Source organism: Leptonychotes weddellii, chromosome 12 (genome assembly GCF_054177405.1).
Source record: "Leptonychotes weddellii isolate Sample4059 chromosome 12, ASM5417740v2, whole genome shotgun sequence".
Lineage (NCBI taxonomy): Eukaryota > Metazoa > Chordata > Mammalia > Carnivora > Phocidae > Leptonychotes > Leptonychotes weddellii.
The window spans coordinates 89831509-89856508 of record NC_138380.1 but is presented as its reverse complement, the minus strand read 5'-3'; the positions used below and the strand labels follow the sequence as shown (position 1 = coordinate 89856508).

The window sequence follows — 25000 nt, the reverse complement described above, 5'->3', positions numbered from 1 at the left end:
AGAAAAAGAAAGAAAGAGTAAGGAGGGAAGGTGGGAGGGAAGGAAGGAAGGAATGAAGGAAGGAAGAAAGAAAGAAAGAGGGAAGGTGGGAGGGAAGGAAAGAAGGAAGAAAGAAAGAAAGAAATAGAGAAAGAAAGAAAGAAAGAAAGAAAGAAAGAAAGAAAAGGAAAGAGAGAGAAGGGAGGGAAGGCAGAAAGAAGGAAGGAAGGAAGAAAAAGAAAGAAAGAAAGAGAAAGGAGGGAAGGTGGGAGGGAAGGAAGGAAGGAAGAAAGAAAGAAAGGAGGGAGGAAAGATGGGACTGAAAGAAGGAAGGAAGGAGGAAAGAAAGAAAGAAAAGGAGGGAAGGTGGGAGGGAAGGAAGGAAGGAGGAAAGAAAGAAAGAAAGGAGGGAAGATGGGAGGGAAGGAAGGAAGGAAGGAGGAAAGAAAGAAAAAGAAAGAAAGAGGGAAGGTGGGAGGGAAGGAAGAAAGGAAAGAAGGAAGGAAAGAAAAAGAAAGAAAGGAAGGAAGAAAGAAAGAAAGGAGGGAAGGAAGGAGGAAAGAAGTAAAGAAAGAAAGAAAGAGAAAGGAAAGAAAGAAAAAGAAAGAGAGAGAGAAGGGAGGGAAAGCGGGAAGAAGGAAGGAAGGGGAGCACAGGGTCCTGGTGGCACGTGGCAGAGGAGCAGCAAGGGACTTGATCCTAGGATTTGGTCCCCCTCTGCCTTTTCAATTGCAATCTGCGAATAAGCGTTCATCATTTACTGGGGTGTGCAGAAGTAACAGTCTGCACCAGAGCACCTGGTACCTACAGTATGCACCCAACCCTCTCTACAAACTGGTGGAGATGCAGACACATAGAAAACCATGGTACCTGCTTCCAAGAAGCTCTTGTCCAGGGAGCCCCAGGAGTGGGCAGGCTGCAAGGATATCACTTAGGTCAAGGCCAGCAATTGCCATGTCCTCCCTTAATTTGGGTCTCAGCATTTTCAATCCCCCTGGGGGACAAATCTGTAAGGGCTGTTGGGTAGCCTCTTGCTGGGCAGCCATTCCACGTTCCCAGCATGGAACCTGCAGCACCTTTTCTAGTTTGAGGCAGACCATGCACTCTTTGAGGAGTGCTGGTCCGGAATTTTGTATGATGTCTGTCACGTTGTGTGTTTTGATGTTTCTCATGATTATGTTGGGCTGTGGATGTCTGGAATGAATCCCACAGAGGTGAAGTGTCCCCATCGCGTCCTATCTGGGGTCTATGACATCAACATGACTTGTCCTTGCTGGGGTTGACCTTGATCCTGGGGTTAAGCGTGGCACCTGCCAAGTGTGTCCTCTGTAGAGTTACGGTGCTTCCCTGGTTGTGCCCTATCACAGGAGGTGAGTCCCTGAGCCCACCCGCACTCAAGGGGAAGGGAATGAAGCTCCACCTCCTAGAGGGAGAAGTACCTACAGAGATACTCCCCTCTACCATCTGGAGTTCTGTAAGGAAGGCTTGTCTAGTCTCTCCTATTGACTTAGCTTTTCCATCATTTGATGTTGTCCGTTCTTTAATTTTTCAAGCGCGTCTACGTTTGCTACTAGAAGATGCTTCATGGTTATCTTGAATTTTCCCTGATGTCAGTTATGAATAGTTTGTAGGACTGCTGGGAGGATACATGACATGAAGGACTTCGGTTGCCTTGGCCTGTCCAGCACCCCTATTCCGTCGAGGGACTTGCTCTCCCGTGCCAGCCTCCTGCCTCCTGCGGGCGTCAGGAAAAGTTGCTGGGGAGGAGTGGGTGGCCCAGCTGGGTTAGCAGGGTCTCTCTTTAGATTGCTCCCCTGATGGAGAGGCAACAGCTTTTCGCTTTCCCTGTGTTGCTAAACTGGGAGTCCGCTGGTGGCCATCTTCCCACCTTGTGGGAGAACCTGCTACGGAAGAAGCCAATACCATGGCAGGGAGAGGTGACCTTATGGGACAGAGCACCCTGCCTGCACAATTTGAGTCTTCTACCCCATTCTGCCTGACGCTCTTTTGAATGCCCCCGCCACCACTCAAGCCGGGCTACTCCCGCTGCTTTTTAAGCGAGTCATGCATTTGACTTATATGAAGTGTGGAGCATGAGAACTCCCCTCTGCCAGTCCCCCCCTTCATAGAACCTATACCCCGTCTGCCTTGATTGATGTCAAAATGCAATTCTCCTACTTCTCCTGAACACAGGAGGAGCTGATAGAGTCAAATCAAAGTTTTATTTATTTTTTTTTTTGAGAGAGAGAGAGTGTGTGAGCAAAAGTGGGGGCATAGGGAGAGGGGGAGAGAGAATCTTAAGCAGACTCCACAGTCAGTGCAGAGCCCAACACGGGGCTCAATCTCATGACCCTGAGATCATGACCTGAGCCGAAATCAAGAGTCACACACTTAACCAACACTTAAGACACTTCACAGACAGCCACACCCATGCCCCATACCATACTGTAAATGCATTAGAGAAGAATGTTTCTAGTAATTGCCCCTGACTTACTCTTTTCTTTTTAGATTATGTATTTATTTGAGAGAGAACGAGCAAAAGAGAGAGAGCGAGCACGGGGGGGCGGGGAGGGAGGCAGAGGGAGAGGGAGAAGCAGATTCCCCGCTGAGCAGGAGCAGATGCGGGGCTTGATCCCAGGACCCCAGGATCATAACTTGAGCCAAAGGCACCTGCTTAACTGACTGAGCCACCCATGTGCCCCTTGACTTACTCTTTATGCAAGTATATATTTAGTGTATTAGGTTTGTTTAAAATGAGAAAGATTTTGGGGTGCCTGAGTGGCTCAGTCGTTAAGCGTCTGCCTTTGGCTCAGGTCATGATCCCAGGGTCCTGGGATCGAGTCCCACATCGGGCTCCTTGCTCTGCGGGAAGCCTGCTTCTCCCTCTCCCACTCCCCCTGCTTGTGTTCCCTCTCTCGCTGTGTCTCTCTCTGTCAAATAAATAAAATCTTAAAAAAAAAAAAAATAAACTGAGAAAGATTTTTATGGGTCTTTACACTAATTTGAATACCTTTAATAATTTAAAACAGTAATCCCTAATGCTTGTAAAGACATGGTGGGACAGGTACATTCATATATTGTAAGTAATGAGGTGAAAGATTTACAAATCAACATCCATAAAATTATGGATGTTTTGGTCCAGTGATATCACTTGGGGATATAACCCAAGGAAATAATGCAAAGCAGGCAGACAAAGCTGTAAGCATCAAAATGCTTATTACAATGTGATTATTTAATAGAGAAGGGTGGGAAACTTTCCAAATGTTCTGCAAAAGGATCTTGTTGGAAAAAAATAGTAAAACTTTCACTCTTTGAAATATTATGTGATTTTTTTAAACATACTAAATATGAAGTCACTCAAGGAAGATAAAAAATATTTGTTATGGAGGCTGCATTAGTCAGGATAGGTTAAGTTATCAGGCAGTAACAATCCCTAATCTTGATGACTTAACACAACAAAAGTTAATTTCTTGCTCATACCACATGCCTACCACGGTAAGGGGCTTTGCTGACGGGAGACATTCAGGGACCCAGGCTGACCTAGGCTTCATCTCCACACATGCTTCCTGTTCCTAAGCTTCAAAAAGGCTGTGGCCAATCATGTGCTAATTTTATGGCTTCCAGAAGAAAGTGCACATGCCATCTCTGCTCCCAATTCATTCACCAAAGCAGGTCAAGTGACCACTGCTTTTTTTTTTTAAAGATTTTATTTATTTATTTATTTACCTATTAGAGAGAGTGGAGAGAAAGAGAGAGAGCAAGGGAAGGGGCAAAGGGAGAGGGAGAGAGAATCCTAAGGAGACTCCCCACTGAGTGCAGAGCCGAATGCAGGTCTCGATCCCATGACCCTGAGATCATGACCTGAGCCAAAACCAAGAGTTGGACAGTTAACTGACTGAACCACCCCAGGTGCCCCAAGTCATGTGCCACTACGAATTTCAAGGGGACAGAGAGGTACAATCCTATTGTAGCCTTGGAAAACACCGGACACAACTGATGAATAGAATTGATGACAACTAAGGAGGATAAAATAAAGCCTATAAAGAAACAATAACAGAATACGTGCTGCATGTAAGAACCTTGCGATAGCACACTTTCATTTCTCTCTTTCTGGCCCTTATGCTATTCTTTTCAAAAAAGGTTGGTTTTCTCAACCAATAGAATTCACAGACCATAAAATCCACCATTTTAGAATGTACAAGTCAGTGGGTTTTTTTTTTTTTTTTTTTTTGGTACATTCACAAAGTTGTGCAGTCCTCACCACTGTCTAGTTCCATAACATTTTCAGCACCCTAAAAAGAAGCCCCATAACCGTTGGCAAACACTCCGTCTATCCTTCTTCTCCCAGTTTGTGGCAACTAAGCTACTTCCTATCTCTGTGGTTTTGCCTGTTTGGGAAATTTCATATAAATAGAATCACACAGTATGTAGCTTTTTGTGTCTGGCTGCTTTCATCTACCATAATGAATCCAAGGATCGTCTATGCTGTAGCATGGGTCAGTACCACATTCCTTTTGTGGCCAACTAGTATCCCATGTATGGACATACCACAATTTGTTTATCTGCTCATCAGTCAATGGAAATCCCCCCACCCTGTACTTTTGGCTATTGTGAGTAATGCTGCTATAAACATTTGTGTGCAAGCTTTTGTGTGAATATGTGTTTTCATTTCTTTTGGGTTTATACTTAGGAGTGGCATTATTGAACCATTTGGAATCTCTATGTTTAACTTTCTGAGGGATAGCCAAATTTTTTGGCTATTGCACCATTTTACATTCCCACCAGCAATGTATGAAGGTTCTAATTTCTCCACATCCTTGCCAACACTGTTTGTTTTCCATTTTTTCGATGAAGGTCATCCTAATGGGTATGAAGTAGTATCTCTTTGTGGTTTTGATTTCCATTTCCCTAATGAATAATGATGCTGAGCATCTTTTCATGTGCTTACTGGCCGTTTGTAGAGCTTCTTTGGAGAAATGTCTATCCACGTCCTTTTCCCATTTTTAAATTGGCTTTGTTGTTGTTGTCTTTAAGAGTTCTTTGTATATTCTGAGATGTCTTTCTCTAGTTTTGGTATCAGGGTAATATTTGTCTCATGGAATGGCTTGGGAAGTGTTGCCTCCTCTTCTATATTTTTGTAAGGACTTGTGAAATATTAGCGTTAATTTTTCCTCTAATGTTCGGTAGAATTCACCAGTGAAGCCATCTGGACTTTACTTTGTGGGAAGTTTTCTGACTACTAATTCAATCTGTTTGTTTGTTATAGGCTTATTGGATTTTCTACTTTTGGAGTCAGTCCTGGTAATTTGTGTCTTTCTAGGAATTTGTCCATTTCATCTAGAATGTCTACTTTGTTGGCATATAGTTGTTTACAGAATTTCCTTATAATCGTTTTTAGTTCTCCAAGGTCAGTAGTAGTATTCGCTCTTTCCTTCATGATTGTAGAAATTCCAGTCTCCTCTCTTTTTTCTTGGTCAGCCTAGCTAGAAGTTTGTCAGTTTTGTCGATCTATTCAAAGAAGCAAATTTTGCTTTTGTTGATTTCTCAATTGTTTCCTACCCTCTCTTTCAGTTATTGGATTTCCATCCAATCTTCATTCTTTCCTTCCTTCTACTTGCTTTGGGTTTAGGTTGCTCTTCATTTTTCCATGTGTTAAGGTGAAAGGTTTGCTTATCTCCCTCTAAACACTGACTTAGCTGCCTCACATAGTTTTGATGTATTGTGTTTTCATTTTCTTTCCTCTCGAAGTATTTTCTAATTTCCCTTGTGACTTCTTCTTTGACCCATTCATTATTTAGGGATGTGGTGTCTATTTTCCACATATTTGTGAATTTCTCAAACTTCCATCTGTTATTCATTTCTAATTGCATTCTATTTTGGTCAGAAGACACACTCCGCATGATTTCAATCCTTTAAATTCTATTTAGATTTATTTTATGACCTAATATAGGGTCTATCCTGGAGTATGTTTGATGGGCGCTTGGGTGGAATGTGTATGCTCTGGTGGTTGGGTGGGGCACTCAGCAGATGGCTGTTAGGTCTGGTTGGTCTAGAGTACAGCTCACGGTCTCTGTGTTCTCGTTGATCTTCGGTCAGGTGTCTGATCTATTATTGAAAATGGGTCAGTGACATCCCCAATTATTATTATTGAGTTGTCTGTTTCTTCCTGGGATTCTTTCAATCTTTGCTTCATGTATTATGCAGCTTTTTGTTAGGCTTATGTGTGTTTATATTTGTTATGGATCTGTCTTCTTGTCATAAAATGTCCTTTTTGTCTCTAGTGACAATTTTTGTCTTAAATTCTATTTTTCTGATATTAGCATTGCTGTTCTTAGCTCTTCAAGCTGTCCTTGTCATACATTTTACTTCTACATATGTCATAACCCCACACCACATTGTTATTATTTTAGCATACAGTCAGTTATCTTTTAGAGATACTTAAAAATTAAGAAAAAAGTCATTTTTGAATTTACCCACATGTTTATTATTTCTGATGATGTTTATTATTATGTGTAGATATATATTTCCATCTAGTATCATTTTTTTGCAGGTCTTTATAACTGAAAAGTTTTAAATTTTGTTTCTTTACAGTAATTATCTTTGTTGGTGATAGAATTCTATATTGACAGGTATTTTCCCCATACTTAAAAATGTCATTCCATTGTCTAGCCATTTACATTTTCCTGACAAGAATTCTGTCATCCTCATCTCTGTTCCTCTTTGTGTTATGTTCTTTATCCTCCTGACTGGTTTTAAGATTTTTTTTTTCTATATCATTGATGTTAAGCAATCTGAGTATGATGTACCTTGGCTTAGTTATTTTTCGTCTTTCTTGTACTTGAAGTTCATCAAGCTTCTTGGATCTATGGCTTTATAGATACATCAAATTTGGAAATCTTCTGGGATGCCTGGGTGGTTCAGTTGGTTAAGTGTTGGACTTTTGATTTTGGCTCAGGTTATGATCTCAGGATTGTGAGATCAAGCCCCATGTTGGGCTCTGTGCTGGGAGTGGAGCCTGTTTCAGATTCTCTCTCTCCTTCTCCTTCTGCCCCTCTCCCTAAAAAAATTTGGAAATCTTCAACCACTCTGTGTCCTCTCTTTGGAGGAGTTCAAGGGCATCTACGTTGGCTGCTTGGAATTGTCTCGTAGGGCACTGATACACCATCTTTTTTTTTTAAGATTTATTTATTTCAGAGACAGCAAGAAAGAGAGAGAACACAGGATGTGGGAGAGGGAGAGGAAGAGAGAAACTCAAGCAGACTCCATGCTGAGTGTGCTGACCACGGAGCCAGATGAGGGGCTCCATCTCACAACCCTAAGATCACGACCTGAGCCGAAACCAAGAGTTGGATGCTCAACCGACTGTGCCACCCAGGTGCACTTCCATTCATCTTTTTAAATTATTATTCTTTTTTCTCTCAGTGCTTTATTTTGGAAATTTTCTACTCACTGATATTTTCTTGTATAATGCCTAATATGCCATTAATTCCATCAGCGTATCATTTATCTCAGATATTATACTTCAGTTGGGTCTTTAAAAGTCTCTCCCATGTCTCTATTCAACTTTTTGAATATACGGAATACAGTTATAATCACTTTTAATGTCTTGGCCTGCTGATTCTGATGTGTGTGTGTTCCAGTTCAGTTGCCATTGGTTGAATTTTCTCCTCATCATGAGTTGTATTTTCTGGCATCTTTGCATACCTGGAAATCTTGTTTAGAATGCAGACATTGTGAATTTCACCTTGGGGAGGACTGATATTTTTGTACTGTCATAAATATTCTTCGACTTCATCCTGGGAAGGAATTAGGCTACTGAAAACTAAAATTATTAAAAACATTTAGTCCTTTCGGTTCTTGTTCTTAAGATTTTTCTTAGGTAGGACCAGGGTCAACTTTAACTAGGTTCTCATTTTTTCCTATTACTGATTGTTGTACCCAATGCCCCATGAGTCTTGAGGTTTCTGATCTGGCTTGGGGGAGCAGGCACTGTCCTTTTCCCTGTGAGGGTGCCACAAAGCATTCCCTGTAATCATTTCAGGGTTCCTACCCTGGCCTCAGGTAATCTCTTCCCTGCATTCACTCATCAGTGCTTGTGAGTTCTCCCTCCGTCTTCTGTCTCTCCCTCCTTCACCCTGTCCTGTGATTGGCCTTGCAGCCCTGTCTCCTCCAACTAGGGAGGTCTTCTGATACCTGGGTCCCTCCCTGTGTGCTATAATTTTAGAGCTCATCTGGTTTGTTTCCTGTCTCTTGGTGATCACTGTCCTTTGTTAAGTGTTGTCTGGCATCTTGAAAACTGTTATTTCTTATATTTTATTATTGTTTTTCCTGTTTTTTTTTTCATCAGGAGGATAAATACTATATCTATTACTCCATTTTGGCCAGAGGTGGAACCCCCAGCATTGCTTTTACATATTTTATATTATGTTTTCACTTAAGATTTTGTTTGAATATTGTGTTCTGGAAAACAAAATTTTAACACTTCTTGCTTAGATCAGCGATTGCAAGAAAGGAGTGGGCTGAGAGAAGAGACCTGGATTTTATTATGTGCATTTCATGCCAGAAATGTCAGGTGCACCTCCTCTGCCTATAAAATTCTAATTCATCCTCAACCCTTTCCCCTTTAGAAATGCTCTGTACACGGAGTCTTCCTGCAGAAGTCTTCCTGCACTGCCCTCAAATTAAGCATTCCATCTTTGTGTCATCATTTCATCCTACTTTAATATCTTATGTATATTTGTTACTGCCTGTAATATAATTCTTTTTAAACTTCTCTCTTTACTTGACTGCCCGCTCCATGCACATCCAAGAGGATGTGTTCAATATGTCTTTGGTCTATAGACTTATAATGCCTGGTTCATATTCATTGCACTAAACTGATTGTATACATCTTTTTTAGTTACCAAGTCAAGTCTATTATGTAAGGAAGCTGGTTTTCTCTCTCTTTTAGTGGGGAGAGGAAAGAAATGAAAAAGATAACATGTTTTGCCTAAGGTGAATGGTCATGAAACTGGAGAGCTGGAATTGGAAACCTGGTCATGATTCTAATTTCATCTTTCTGCTTCATCATTTGCTTCTCTTGAGCAGTACTATGTAGTAGAACTTCCAGCATCAGTGAAAATGTTCTATGTCTGAGCTCTGCAATTAGGTGGCCTCTTGCCACATGTGGCTAATGAGCGTTCAATCCATGTGACTGAGGAATGAATATGTAGTTTTAACGAAATGGAATTTAGATGGCCACATGTGGCCATTGGCTACCATACTGAGCATTCAGCTCGAGGGCATTACAGACAGAACTCTTTCTGCTTCGGCCTGAACTGCACATGCTCAGTAGACAGAAAGTCCTGAACCTGGGTTTTTTTAGTTGTTTTGTGGACAAAGAAGGAATTCCACAAAAGGTTCCAACCAATAGTTTTGCCAAAAGAGAAAGAAAAATGTCTAAAACAAAAAGCTTTCTTTGACCTTGAAGTTCTATATTGCTAAGTGACTTCTCTGGTAAATATATGTATATATTTATGTTTATATTTTAATATAGTGTTTATGTTATATGTATAATATGTAATATATTATATAAATATAGGTACAATATTATAATATATAACCTATTATATTATAAAATATATATATATTCATCTGTTGGGTCTGCTATAAAAAAAATACCATACTCTGGGTGGCATAAACAAAAAACGTTTTTTAAAGATTTTATTTATTTATTTATTTATTTAGAGAAAGAGAGAGCACAAGTGGGGGAAAGGGCAGTGGGAGGAGAATCTCAGGTAGACTCCCTGCTGAGCACGGAGCCCTCAGTGGGGCTTGATCCTAGGTCCCTGAGATCATGATCTGAGCCAAAATCAAGAGCTGGAAACTTAAACGACTGAGCCACCCAGGCACCCCCCCAAAAACATTTATTTATTACAGTTCTGGAAGCTGGAACTTCAAGATCAAGTCCCCTGTTGATTTGGTTTCTGGTGAGAACCTGCTTCCTGGTTCATGGATGGCCATCTTCTGCATCCTCCCATGGTGGAAGGAGAGCTAGCTCTCTAGGGTCTCTTTTATAAGGGCACTAATCCCATTGTGAGGGCTCTACCATCATGACCTAATCACCTCCCAAAGTCCCCATCTTCAAATACTATCACCTTGGAGATTAGGATTTCAATGTATGAATTTTAAGAGAACACAAACATTCAGTCTCTCTTTCTCTCTCTCTCTATCTAATTGTACTCTTAAACTCAACTATATTGTCCTTTCAGGAGGGAAAAATCTCCCTCCAATTCAGGGGCTATCTATGTCAATGTAAGTCATTCCCTATCCTTCTGTGGTAGGGGCATCAGAAAGATCACCTTTGCCCTGACCAGCTTGCCTGGCTTCTTCTTCTTGAAGGCCAGTGTGTTAATTTGCTAGGGCCGCCATAACAAAATGCCACAGACTGTGACTTCAGCTACAGAAATTTACTATCTCTCAGTCCTGGAGGCCAGAAGTCTGGTATCAAGGTGCTGGCAGGGTTGGGTCCTTCTGAGGACTGTGAGGAAGAACCTGTTCCATGCCTCTCCCTTAGCTTCTGATGGTGATCTGGCAACCCTTGGCGTTCCATGGCTATCTGCCTTCATGTTCACATGGCATTCTCCATGTGCTGGTTGCTCTAGGTCCACATTTCCCCTTTTTATAAGGATGCCAATCATACTGGATTAAGTCCCAACTAAATGACCTCATCTTAACTTGGCTACATCTGCAGATACTTCACTTCCAAATGAGATACAGGGGTTTAGGATTCCGACATCTTTAAGGGACACACAGTTCACCCAAAACCAGACAGCCATGACTGAATATGGAGAGCAGGTGAGAATAAACCTGTTGACTCTACCCATCATTTGCTCCAGAAGGTTTGGTAAAAGGTGAGGATAAGAGGGGATAGCCATTACTGGGGGTCTGTGGAGTCCACATCATTTCTCCCTATGGAGGGGATAGACTCTCTGTATATCACGTGCACTTGTCTCCTGGACCAAAATAGATTCCTGAGAGAAACTGACAGGGTATGCTAGTGCTTGGGAATCAGAAGTAGGATGGAGAGAGTCTGGTCAGTCTCTGAATGGAAGTTTGCGAACTTACGTCCTCAGGGATGGTCTTATTTGGCCAAAGTGGGTGTTGAGGGGAGGGTGGGGAGGGAAAGGCTGCTCTATTCCATTTGCCATCTTCTACGTCCATCCCCACCTGAAGCCTGCCTATGTGCCTTTCTTTGCATTTGCTGAGATAACCCGATATTCTACCATATGTTCCATTTTTCTTGGCAAAAGTCATGGACGGTGAATTTATTTTTTGCAATGGGAAGTCCCAAGGTCAGTGGGGATGAGGTGTCCTGAACAGTGAACACCTTCTCAGAGGCAGGGAGTCTGTTTGGAGAGAATCGCTCCTTTTTCCTCCAAAGCCCCAAGCAAGTGGTAGGTGCCTATCTAGAAAACAGGTATTGCTCTCTGGTTTCCATAGATCAGTTCCAGTGAGTAAGATGAAGCTTTGTTTACTGTCACGTCCCCACCCCAGCCACACTCAGACAAGCAGCGAAAACCTTCGTCATCAGTTGAGGCAAATTATAAACTTCTAAGCGTGTGGCTTCTCAGAGATACCACATTTCCCTTGTATAATGAGCCTGCAGTTTGTGGCAAAGAATGACTTAAGAACAAGTGAACTCACTGTCTAAAAGCAGAATTTTTATCACTATCAATTGCTCTCTGACTGACAGGGCTGTTATTTTGTTCAGGAGGAGAAAGAGCTAAAGTACAGAGAGCAGCCTAGAAATAAACACAGCCCGCCTAATGGCAAGGTTTTGTGTCACCAAAGTCAAACAGCAAGCTCCTGGGTAAGAAACCTCATTTATTCTTGCCCCTGCCACAGTGAGTTTTATCATCCAGGTCAATGTGAAGGACAGCCACTGTGCTGTTGTGGCTGGGGTCGGCTGGGCAGGGCTGGGATGAGGAGCAACCATAATGCAATGCTGTCCATGGAGCTCAGAGTTGAACAGAAGATGCCGGTAACAAAGCATTAGGATTCCACATGACGAGCCCTCCCATAGAGGTGGTATATATTGCCTCATGCACACAGACAGAGGGCCATTTGATTCTGTGGGCAGGCATCACGGAGGAGGTGACGTTTGAGGTCAATGTTGCAGGATACGTGGGAGTTGCTGCACAGAAGAGGAGAGAAAAACATGGCCCTTTAGAGACAACATGGAGTGTGGGGAGAGGTATGGTGGGTTCAGTCAGTAACCAGTGACCTAGCCTGGTTAGAATGAGGGTATGGGGGGTGGACGCTGGGAGGACAGCCTGGAGCAGGGGGCGGGGTCACAGAGCATCCAGTTGGCAGTGGTGAGGAGAGGGAATGCCACATAAGGCTTTTAAGTAGTGGCTCATATTCCAGGCCTAAGCTTTAGCAAATAATTCTGGCAGCAATGTGGAAGATGTATTGGGAAGACACAAAATGGCAAGAAATGGGGTAGCAGGCTGCTGTAGGAATCCAGGCGAGGTGTGCGAGCACAACTTTGAGGGGTGATCTGTACTTCTTTGAGGGGTGGTTTTGTAAAGGCAAGAGAAAGTTGAACCAAGTTTTCATTTTTAAATGTCTGCCCTCCTGTGAATTTCATATTGTTACCAGTTAAATTCACAGAGGCAGCAGCAGAAGGCACATTGCATATGGCGGAGATATTTTTCACAGCTTTTACGGTGGATAACAATATACTTGACATTTTTCTCATTAGATGTGAGATTTGCTGTATGATTACACATGCTAGGCATCTGTGGTCTAAAATTACAAATGTGAAAAGCAACAGCTCAAATGTTTCAGTCAATAAATATACAGGAGACAGTCAACACGAAACAACTCCTTCATATGCTGCCTTCGAGGAAGACATGAGTTGACATCAACAACGTTTTTGGCAATGGCTTTGCCTTCTTACTAAGGCAAGTCCCAGACTGCTCATTACCCCTGAGATTCCAACAGAAGTGAGTGGTTTCCATTAGGAAATCTCAAGGCTGAGGGCTGGCAGGGCTGCGGAGGGAATGCAGGTTTTTCTTGTGGCAATTAGGGAATTTCCAAAGGGAGTCAGGGAGGGGTAGAATTTCACTTGGCAGTCCAGACATCATGGAGACATGTGTAAGGTCAGTGGACAAGTCCAGTGACACCAGGCAGCAAAAATGCTTATCTTCTTGCTGGAGGCCAAGCTCATCACTGTGCGTGCGTGTGAGCGTGTGCATGTGTGCACGCAGAAGTGCAAACTGCAGTCTGCTGAAGGAGAAGATGAGGATTCGTGAATCACAACTCTCTTCTCACAAACCGACCATGGATGATGGAAAACTTTTCCCTTTCCTCAACTGCTCTACTTCATGGGCAGGGCCACTTAGGTTGGGGAGGACAGATCAATTAGTGATGTCTGCCATGGGTACAGAATACCAGCGTGTCAGGACCGCTGCCCATGTGCCATTTAGCCACATGTACACAAACAGTAACTGTGAAGGTGCAGATTCTAACAGATCGAAGAGGATTCAAACATGAATAATGAGAATGAGTGAAAGAATAAGTCCCCGATGAAGACATTCTTTGATGTCATGGAATAAGGATGAGGCTTTTTATCACACTGAGTGGGTCTACGTGTTGCAGAGAAGACATAACATGGCGTGTTAAATGTATGATGATGGGGGGGGGTCCCAGTAGAGTCTGGATGGTGGAGGGAAGAGTCGCATGGCCATGTAGGGGGAAGGCCGCTCTGGATGGATGAAATTCAGCAGTAGATATCGCGACCGCAAGACCAGACGTGCGGCAAGGATAGTCACAACCCTGTGCACAAACACGGCCCTATTTCTGAGTCATGTTGATGTGGATTTCATCTCTTTTTGGGTATGAGAGCCACCAGGCTGCTTAAAAACCCAAATTACTGAGCATCATTGTCACACGGGGCTGTGTTAGTCTGGTGGGACTGCCCTAACAAAGTTCCACAGACCAGGCGGCTTGAAAAACACCTATCGTCTCACACTTGTGGAAGCTAGAAGTCTGAGATCCAGCTGTCGGCACAGTTGGTTCCTCCTGAGGCCTCTCCTGGGCGTGCAGACGGCTGTCTCCGCCCCGTGTCCTCTTGTGGTCATCCCTCTGTGTGTGTCTATGTCCTGATCCCCTCTTCTTATAAGGACACCAGTCAGACTGGAGTAGAGCTCAATCCAATGACCTCATTTTAACTACTTTTGTAAAGATCCTATTTCTTAAGACAGTCACATCTGAGGTACTGGGGGTTGGCCCTTTAACACATGAATTTGGGGGGAACACAATGTAGCCCATAGCAGTTACCTGGGACCCTCACAGAAGGCCCAATGTTTCATCTCCCAGAGCTTATTCAGGATGTCCACGTCGTTGTGACCCTGGTTATGCTCCCCGATCTGGGGGTCCGAGACTTTAGACCTGAGAACTCTGGTAGTGTGCCCATTGCTGGAAGAATGCAACTGCCTGACATTGGCTCTCATGACCTCTGGCCATCAGCCAGTAACTGAGACACATGTTGTCCTGACCTGCAGTTAATGTTGTGCCTAGGGCAGCAGGTGGGGATGACCCTCTTCTTCTCCTCGGCATATTCACACGAAAACGTGAGCATCTCAAAGAGAAGGGGTGGGGTCTCCCAGACAGGGTGGGTATTAAAAGCAGCAGAGGCATGTCCCTCCAACCTGACTTCACTCACCTGCGTCTCTCATCCCGTCTGGACCAGCAAGAGGAGTCTGGCTCCTCCTTGTTGCCTTTGCACTCCTCCTAAGTCAGAGAATAACAGTGGTGGGATCCCAACAGCCTTTGCAGCACATTTTTAATGGCTTAAAGTTTCTGCTTATGAGTGGCTCCACCTTTATCTTGTGGTTGGCCCCCTGAGGCAGGGCTTAATTTAGCCTGTGACCAAATGGGTAATCTTGGGTTTGTCAGCTCCTGAGGTCTCAACTGGAGACTGAGTTGTGAAGCCCAATTTTGTCCCCTAATCTACCTCTCAAGGGAGCCCCATACTTTTAATAAGTTAATAATGTGCTACGCTTTTACTCAGATCAGTGAGACCCCAAGAGGAAAGGGGTGGAATTTGCTCACCAAAGTCTGCATTGAATCTCCAACCATTCTGAATTTTATTAAGTTGTTGTGAGGATTAAATTAAATAACAAATGTGAAATGCCTAGAATTTGTCAAAGCTGGTGTAAGGTTGATACTGAGCTGTCAGTCCTTCCCTCTGCCCATCCAAGAAGACCTCTTTGGCACTCTTTAGGCCCTGCTAACAGCCTTGTTCAGGGACTGCCCAGCATGAGGAAGTGTTAGCTCAGAAGAAGAAAAAAGTCTTGGCTTTGAAACCCAAGGCTCCAGCATGGGTGCCATGCCCAAAATGCGTGTTGCAGAAAACATGGAGGATGGAGCTGAGAGACTGGGTAGGAATGAGCACTCTTTCTGTTCCATACATGCTCACCTGTTGTCTGTTCTCTACACTGCAACAGAGTGGTTCCATTACATTGCCAGTTACAGCGTGTCTTTTCCTGCTAAAAACCCTCTGGTAGCGTCCCTTCATATTGAAGTGAAGCAAAAGTCTTTACAATGGCCCATAAATCCCTTCCTGAGCTCACACCCCTTGACTTCTGTGACCTTGCCCCTCATGTTGCTATGCCTTGAGTGTGCCTGGCAAGCTCCCCTGCTTAGCCTCTACCCTTGCCCTTCCCTCATCTTTTGATGTCCCCTATCAATAATGGCACACCTCTGGGCTTTTACTCAAATGTCATCTTCTCAGTAACCTTCCCTGTCCCCATTTCCTGTTTTATTTTTCACCACAGTACTTATCACTAGCTAACATAGCCTATATTTTATTTCTATATGTTTTTCATTTTGTTTTTGTAATTACTTCCACCATGAAAATAAATTCCTGAGATTAGGGATTTTTAAAAAAATTTTTTATCCATTTTTATTGCTATATCCCTAGTATTCCTGGCATATAGTCAGTGACCAAAATATTAGAAGTGGGTGGATGAATCCATGTTCTGAGAGGGAAAAAACTGCTAGTCCTCACCTGCTGTACTCCATCCAACTGCAGAGAGGAAAGACCTTCAGTCTAATTGCAGCTAAGCTAATTGCAATCAAGCCTATGAAGGTTATTTGAGCCCCATACTCATGTTAAATTGTCTTATTATAGCGAGAAGTGGCTTTCAGGCAAGAGTGATATAAGCCATTTACTAGGAAACTATAATGGTAATCATTCTATTACTAAGGTGTCAGGAAACTAACAATTCAATGCATACTCATGGGCCAGGATTGGGAATAAATGCAAGGGATATAAGGTCTGTCAAGAGATCCCCAAGTACACCTTTATGGAAAAGAACACTTACAAAATGAAAAATGGCAATGTCACAGAAAGAAAAGCCATAACCTTGCTGCTGGACAAAAAGTTCTTGGACATCATTAAAAAGAACCATGGAGTACCATATGATTTCAACTCATCTGTGGAATTTAGGAAACAAAACAGATAAACATAGGGGAAGGGAAGGGAAAATAAAAGAAGATAGAAACAGAGAGGGAGGCAAACCATAAGAGACTCTAAACTATAGGAAACAATCTGAGGGTTGCTGGAAGGGAGGTGAGTGGGAGGATGGGATAACTGGATGATGGGCATTAAGCAGGGCACTTGATGTAATGAGCAATGGGTGTTATATACATCTGATGAATCACTAAACTCTACCCCTGAAATTAATAATACACTATATGTTAACTAAATTGAATTTAAATAAAAATAATTTTAAAAAAGAACTGTGAAAATGGAGCTACTTGTTAGGAATACAATGGAATTAGCATTAAAACAGGTAGTCCCTCGGATGGAGCATGTGTAGCATATGTATGTGATGTGTGTGAAGGAAACTTCACAATGACTTAACCAATGCATGGGGAAGACAAGGAATGAGTCACTCTTTTGACCACTATGTTCCCATTGTCAGCACAAAGCCTGGCATGTCATAGATAATATTTATCAAATGAGTACATGTTAAAAATCAGAATCTACCATTCATGTCAAAATTTTCAGTAAGCTAGCAATAGAGGGGAATTCCTCAACTTGGTAAAGGATATCTACAAAAAGACCTAGAACTAAAAACAACAGTAACAACCACAGCAACATCTACAGCTAGGTTCATGCTTAATGGTGAGAAACTCAGAGTTTTCTCACTAAGGTGAGGTACCAAAAAAAAGTGTTTCCCTTCTCCCCACTCCTTCTGAAAATTGCGCTAGAAATCCTAGGTAATGCAGTAGGACAAGAAAAGGAAATAAAAGATACACAGATTGGGAAGGAAAACATAAAACTGTCTTTGTTCATAGATGATATGATTGTCTATGTAGAAAATCTGGAAGAATCAACAACAACAAAAACCTCTTGGAACTAATAAGTGATTTAGCAAGGTTGTAGGATGCAAGGTTAATATACAAAAGTCAATTACTTTCCTATATACCAACAACAAACAAGTAGAATTTGAAATAAAAAATACAATGGCATTCATATTAGCACCCCCAAATGAAATATTTAGGTATGAATCTAACAAAATATGTATAAGATCTATATGATGAAACGTATAAAATTCTGATAAACAAAATAAAAAAATTAAATAAACAGAGAGATATTCATGTTTATGGATAGGGAGACTCAATACTGTTAAGATACCACCTCTTCCCAACTTGGTCTATAGATTCAATACAGTCCCAATCAAAATCCCAGCAAGTTATTTTGTAGATATCAACAAGCTGATTCTAAAGTTTATATGGAGAGGTATATAAGGGTTATATGGATGGTAAAAGACCCAGAATTGCCAACACAGTATTGAAGAAGAACAAAGATGGAGGACTGATATTACCTGATATCAGGACTTACTATAAAGCAACAGTGTGATATTGGCAAGAGTAAACAAATACAGCAGTGAAACAGAATAGAAAGCCCAGAAATAGACTCTTAGAAATATAGTCATCTGGTCCTTGACAAAGGGGCGATGGCAACACAATGGAGCCAAGAGAGTCTTACCAAAAAACGGTGCCACAACAACTGAACATCCACATGCAAAAAAAAATGAATCTAGACATAGACTTTATACTTTTCACACAAAATAACTCAAAATGGATCACACACCTAAATGTAAAATGCAAAACCATAAAACTCCTGGAAGATAACATAGGAGAAAATCCAGATGACCTTGGGTCTGGCAGTGACATTTAGACGCAGTGCCAAAGGCATCATCCATGAAAGAAATAATTGGTAAGCTAGACTTTGTTAAAATAAAAAAAATTCTGTCTGTGAAAGACAGGGTCAAGAGAAAGAGAAGATGAACCACAGACTGGGAAAGAGTATTTGCAAAAGATAGTCATTTGACAAGAACAAAATATACAAGGAACTCTTAAAACTCAACAACAAGAAAAGACACCTCACCAAAGAAGATACACAGGTGGCAAAAAAGAATGGAGAAAGATGAACTATGTTGTATGTTATCAGGGAAAGGCAAAGTAAAACAACAATAGATATCCTCACACACCTATTAGGATGGCCCAAATCCAGAACAGTGACAGCACCAAATGCTGGCAGGGATGTGGAGCAACAGGAACTCTCATTCGTTGCTGGTGGGAATGCAAAATGGTACAGACACTTTGGAAGACAGTTTGGCAGTTTCTCATAAAACTAAACACATCATATGACCAAGCGATTGATCGTGTATTTACCCAAAAACAGTTAAAAACTTATGTCCACACAGAAACCTGCACATGATGTTTATAGCAGCTCTATTCATAATTACCAAAACTTGGAAGCAACTAAGATGTCCTTCAGCGGATGAATGAATAATAAACTGTGCAACATCCAGACAATGAAATAGTATTCATCCCTGAAAAGAAATAAGCTGTCAAGCCATGAGAAGACACAAAGGAACTTTAAATGAATATTGCTCAGTGAAAGAAGCCAATCTGGAAGGGCTGCATGCTATATGATTCCAACCATATTCTGGAAAAGGCAGAACTACGGAGACAGTAAAAAGATTAGGGGTTGTGGAGATTCAGTGGTGGGGGAGGAATGAATAGGGGATACACAGAGGATCTTTAGGGCAGTGAATCTAGTCTGTATGATACTATACTGATGGATACATGTCCTCATACCTTTGTCCAAACTCATGGGATGCACAACACCAAGAGTGAACCATATTGTGAACCATGGACTTTGCTCAATGGGTGTCCATTCTAACTGTGCCCTTTAAAGAAGATAAAGGACAAGTATGTAATATAAGTCCTTCATTTCCTCCTTTCAAGCAAGACAGGGAAGAAAGAGGTGGTGCTTGTTTTGCCCGGTGGAAGCTGGGAATAGGTCAGGGCTTGATTTCTTCTGGAAGCAGGAAGGGGGTATGGAGTTTCTTCCAAGGATACCCAGCACTAAAGAAATGAGCTAAGATGGAGCCTACTGGAGAGAGCCAAGTTCAAAATATGGGTGGGCAGGACCAGGTTTGTGCTCAATGCCAGGGGGTCAGACACACATTAAAGTTCAGTGACGAGCACAGAGCTGAAGTAGAAAGAGAGGCAAAGAGAACCCAGATTAGGAACAGAAAGAACACAGGTGGGGGAGCCAGTCCCAGCATTTTATCTGGAATTCCATCTCTTCCTGGCTCCTCACTGGTTTGGGCATGAGTCCCACTTGCTCGAACACATGGATGACCCTGCAGGACATTATGCTGAGTGAAATAAGCCGGTCACACAAGGAGAAATGCCGCACGAGCCCACTTACATGAGGAATCTAAAACAGTCAAACTCACAGAAACAGAGAGTAGAAGAGTGCTTGCCAGGGGCTACGGAAGGGGCAATGGAGAGATGCTGTTTGAAATTTCAGTTATGCAAGATGAATAGATGTCACGTTAAGTGCTCTTAGTGCGATTTGAAAAAAAAAAAATAAAGAATCACTTAAAAGGTCAGGGATGGGGCTTGCAAGTAACGAGAATGGCAAGGCAGCCCAAGGAATTCTAGTGAGCTCAGATTTAAATAGCACATGAATAAAAGATAGGAAAATGGCATCATGTTCCACAGGGAATAAAAGAGAAGTGTGGGTTCATAAGAATAGCTTCTGGGAGACTAAGGCCTGATGTGTGTTGCATGTTTCAGAAATTCCTGAAAGCAACAAAAGAGCTCAGGGTCAAGAACAAGGAGGAGGTAGGCCTGTGCTGGGGCCTGGGGCACTGCTGGGATGAGCAGCAAAGACAGACAGACAGACAGACAAAACAAAGGATGACAGTGATAAAACACCCCTTTGGCCCTACCTCAGGAACATACTAGCGTTAGCATGAAGCCGGATGGGAGTGAGAGAGGATCAGGAGTATCTACCTCCCCAGTAGCTGCCATCAGGAATAGTCTATCGATGGGTTTTGTCTTGACCTGAATGGAACCTCCAATTAAAAGCAGGAACCAAAAACTTAAAAATCTGCGTATTTTTCCTGCTTGGTTAAAATCATAATATCTAGAATGAGGAAGAAAAGTCCTGGTCCACTGGGGACATATGCTAACCACAGCAGATGCTTTCCTCTCAGACATATTTATTCTGCTTTTTATCCCAACATTTTTTATTATGGGAAAGATCAAGCGTACGGAAAAGTTGAAGTTTACGGTAATGAACGCTTGTGTATTCACCACTCAGATTCAACAGTTTATAAGAATTTGGCACATTTGCTTTATTCATTTATATATGTGTGTGAGCATGTGTGTGTGTGTGTGTGTGTGTTTGCACATCTTTTTTATGAACAATTTGAAAGTAGATTTGCAGGCATCAAAGCCCTTCATCCCAGAATGCCTCCGCCTGCATCTTCTGAGGACAAGGACCATCTCCTATATGAGCACTATACTACCAACATAACACAAGAAAATTGCCAATAATCTTAAATATAATCCAACATCCAGTCCACAGGAAAATTTCTCCTGTACTCTAAAGTGTCGTTTTTTCTTTCAAGATTTTATTTATTTGAGAGAAAGAGCAGGGAGAGGGAGAGAGGGGATCTCAAGCTGACTCCGCACTGAGCATGGAGCCCAGTGTGGGGCTTGATCCCAGGACCCTGAAATCATGACCTGAGCTGAATTCAGGAGTCAGATGCTTAACCAACCGAGCCACCCAGGCGTCCTGCCTCTAAAATGTCTTTTATAGCTATTTTGATCATTTCTTCAATAAGTGAACTAAATCTTCTGTTTGTTTATTTTCTTACTACGTGGTCTGGCCACGAATTGGGTGGATGTTGGTAGAATTCACTGTGAATGGTCTTGTAGGAGGAAGCACAATTTGGGGGATGAAAGTGATGAGCTCTGTTTTATAAACTTTTGCTACAGGCCTGGAGCTCAGAGGAGCAGTCTGTGCTAAAGACGTACATTTGGGAGCTCTCGAACCATGGGTAGAAGCTGAGATGTTGGGGGTGTATGGGGTCATTGAGGGACATTAGGGTCATTGTCACCATCCTCCCTATTTATTGAGACACCACAATCTGCTCAGCATTGCACTAAGCACTGTTTACCATCACTTCATTTTCTTACTGCAATCTTGTATCCTGGACGCAGCGTGGCCCGTCACTGCTCGGGCATGTGGGGGCTGAGTTTGGAGCTTGCCTCTCAGGCACCTGTCATGGCCCTTGTACCTGACTGCCCCCTGCACCAAGGGGCACGGAGGCTGAGAACGCCAGGCGCAGACAGGGGAGGATCCAGTCAGGGAGCCTGAGAAGAAATGAGTGGAGGAAATCCAGAAGGAAATGATATCAGGGAAACCAAAGGGGGAACAAGTTCAAGAAAGAGGCCCCGGCACCTTCACATTTCTCCTTGCGTTCTCTCAACGGATACTCAGGCCCTGCACTTCTCACGCACGGCGAGTGGCCCCCAGGTAGGCTGGTGGATAATACAGACATCCTCAGTTGTAGTGAGGAGGCACCATCAGTTAAAACACAGAGTGTGGACGTGAGCAGGACACATTCCGAGCTGTGTGTGTGAGGGGAGGCCCCAGGTGGCTCCTGACAAGTGGTTCTAGAGCAGCGCTGGGGCCATGTGAACAAGGGCAGGTGCAAGCGGTCCAGGATCTGGTCTTGCTGGATGCTCGGTGGCAAAGGAAAGAGACATACGTGCAGGGGACTGATGGGAAACTGGAGCCCAAAGCAGGTTTGGTTTGCTTGTTAAAGAATGGGAGAGACTTCAGAGTGTTTCTAGTTAGATGGAGAAAAGACAGTAGGCAAGAGGAGCTCAAATATAAATGCTAATCAGAGCAAAGTGAGAGAGAAAAGCATCCCTGGGAAGACAGGGGTCTTGGCTGAGCAGGGGAGATGTGCCTGTTTCTCTGAAATGGAAGCAGGGGTAGATAGGAGGAGAAGCTTGAGGCTCGTCATCATGGGAACAGGAGCCCAGGGTCTGCTTTCCCACACGGTGGCCTTTACTGTCTTGTCAAGCAGGAGGAGAGCTCCCAGCTGACAATGGGGACAGTGGAGGTTGGCAGGTTTGGAGAACATGGCACAGTCTGGGAGAAATGAGAGGGAGCTGGCCCCCCAGCCGGGACAAGGAATGGGACCAGGGCTGTGATGGAAGGGCCACCACAGGCCGGGGCCAGGGCCCACAGAGTGCAGTTTGTGGGACGTGCCCACGCCAGGTTCTGCTGCTTGGGGCCAGGAGTGGGGACAACAGGGGACATGGATGGTACCCTTGTCCAGATATGGGCACACACCACAGGTTGCGGGTTCAGGGAGCTCAGGATTTGGGGGGGGGAGCAGGTCAAGGCACTGATCAGTGAGAGATGACAGGATGGGGGGTGGAGGCAAAGGCAGAGGACTGAGGATATGGGAGGAGGATGGGGTCTGAAGACCCTCTGAGTAGGGACAGGAGCCTAGGAGAAGGGAGGGATTAAGGGACTTCATGACATTGGTAGAAATACGATGGTTTCAGGTTTCCAAGGTACAGTGGTTGAGGTCATGACAAGGTACAAGGGGTGTCCATGGGTGTGGGTTGTTAAGTTGGGGGAAATGCAGGTATGTGAGTGGATAAGGTTGAGCTCCGGGATGCCAGTTCCTCCCTCTTTCCCTCCGTCTTTCAGGGTGTGGACATTTGAGAAATGTATGTGGGGAGCCAGCGGGCCGTTCCCTTTATTACTGGCTGTCTGGATGGGAGAAAGCAGGAGTGGCTTTCACCTCCCTTTGTGAACCTTAACCTTGGGATTGGCACAGCTCTGACTTCCGTACCCAGGTTTGGGCAGAGAAGAAGGTCAGCAGGACACAGAGATGTGGACAGGTTGGCTACACCCCACAGAGCAGGATGAGCCCAGCAGCCCGGGTGCAGGTCACTCCAGAGGGGAAGCGAAAGGGGTTCCTGCTGCCGTCAGGTAGGAAGGAGGGAGGGAGAGATCCTGCAGGTTATTTGTCAGTGTGGGTGACTCTGACCCTCTCTGACACGTGGTGTTGGATGTCAGAGGGGTCAGGTTTCCCAGTGGGGCTGGGGCTGGCCCGGTCGAGACTCTGAGCCACATACAGGCACAAAGCCCTCAGTGGGGGCCACCTGGCTGAGAGGTGTCTGCAGCCCCTGGGAAGGTTCCAGGGACCAACTCGCATGCTGAGTTCTTCGGAGCAGTGATGTGCATGGTCAGGAGAGAGTCAGGGTCTGGGATGAGGACAGGAGCCCCAGATTAGCCTGCTGATTTCCTGTTATCAATTCCTCTATGGTAGAAATGTTCTTCCTCTTTCTATTTGGCCTCCCTTATTTTGCTTTGAAAATATTACATTAAATATTATTTTTTAAATTTGAGAGAAAAATAAGAAACGGACCATAAAATAATTCCACAGTTTCGATTTATTTTGGTGTATTTACTCTCAAGTTGTCACTTTTTAAAAACCTGAGCTCAATTTTGTGTCATTTAAGAAGGATGCTTTCAATTTCCCCATCCAAGGAACTGATGAACATTTTGCATGTTTTGGGTTACAGAGAAGGTTCCAGCAATGCATCCCTGGGCCATCCGCTTCCCTTCCTGCATGGGTATCACTAGTGTTATGAACCGGCATCGGAAGGATGGACGAGCCACACAGCTCCCGTGTTCTGATGAGGCGAGTGGTACAGGGTCCACACTCAAATACCGTCACCCCACCACTTCCAGGACTCCCATCCAGAAGTCACCTTAGCAGAGGAGGAAGTAAACACAGAGTTGCCTGTCCTTTGGCTTTGCTCCCAACAGCACCTGTATGGCTCTTGGTTGGGGGTTGGGGGGCTTACATGCTAGACCTGGCATCTTATTGGACACCACGTCCAAGAACCGTTGGAAAGTGCAGGAACTGTTCCCAATTCTGGACAGGCTTCTCATGGATCGAGCCGTAAGGTATTTCAGAAACCATTTTCAGGTCCTTTCACCTTTTACCACAAAATAGTCCTTCTTATTCTCTTCTTTTCATTGTTTTGTCCCACATACTCTCTAATGTGAAAACTTCAGGATTTCTCAACTCCTTTCTCTTACTTGAGGAAAATGACCCTGGGTTGACAGAGGGGGTGATCACTAGCTTCCAGTATCAACCCCCAGGACACATCTATTCTGTAATCAGTTTTGGGCTGCAGAGGTGGGTCTGCATACACTCTAACAATCTACACTTGCATCTATTCATCTATGACATGGGTAAACATACAGGGAACCATGAAATGAAATCATGGTGGAGGATAATTTCCTTGTGAGGCTGAACTCCAGCAATGCACCTTTTATATTTCATATTATTGACATCATAAATGAACTGAAATGGGATTTAATGATCAAAAGTGAGATGATTAAAAACCCGTACAGTTCAACTCTATTATACTGATATTAATATATAATGGGAAATGAGACATGCTTTGTTTTAATGAAACAGTAAGCTGAGTCCTGAATAGGTAAAGTCTGAAGGTAGAATGAAGGGTGAAGCTCAAACAGAATGGAGAAAAGACCAATGACCTTGTTAAAAATAGCAAGGAGAAAGGAAATTTATGAAGAAAAGAGAGAAGCATT

At 43.4% G+C, this 25000-nt stretch overlaps 1 long non-coding RNA gene across 2 annotated transcripts in view; it reads left to right on the top strand.

Annotated features, from left to right (window-relative positions):
- LOC145716621 (uncharacterized) overlaps positions 1–25000 on the top strand; it is a 58281-nt gene that overhangs the window by 7513 nt on the left and 25768 nt on the right. For both annotated transcript variants that reach the window (XR_014139434.1, XR_014139433.1), the window contains exon 2: positions 7159–7354. This is a non-coding gene — a long non-coding RNA (uncharacterized LOC145716621). The remainder of the gene's footprint in view (positions 1–7158; positions 7355–25000) is intronic.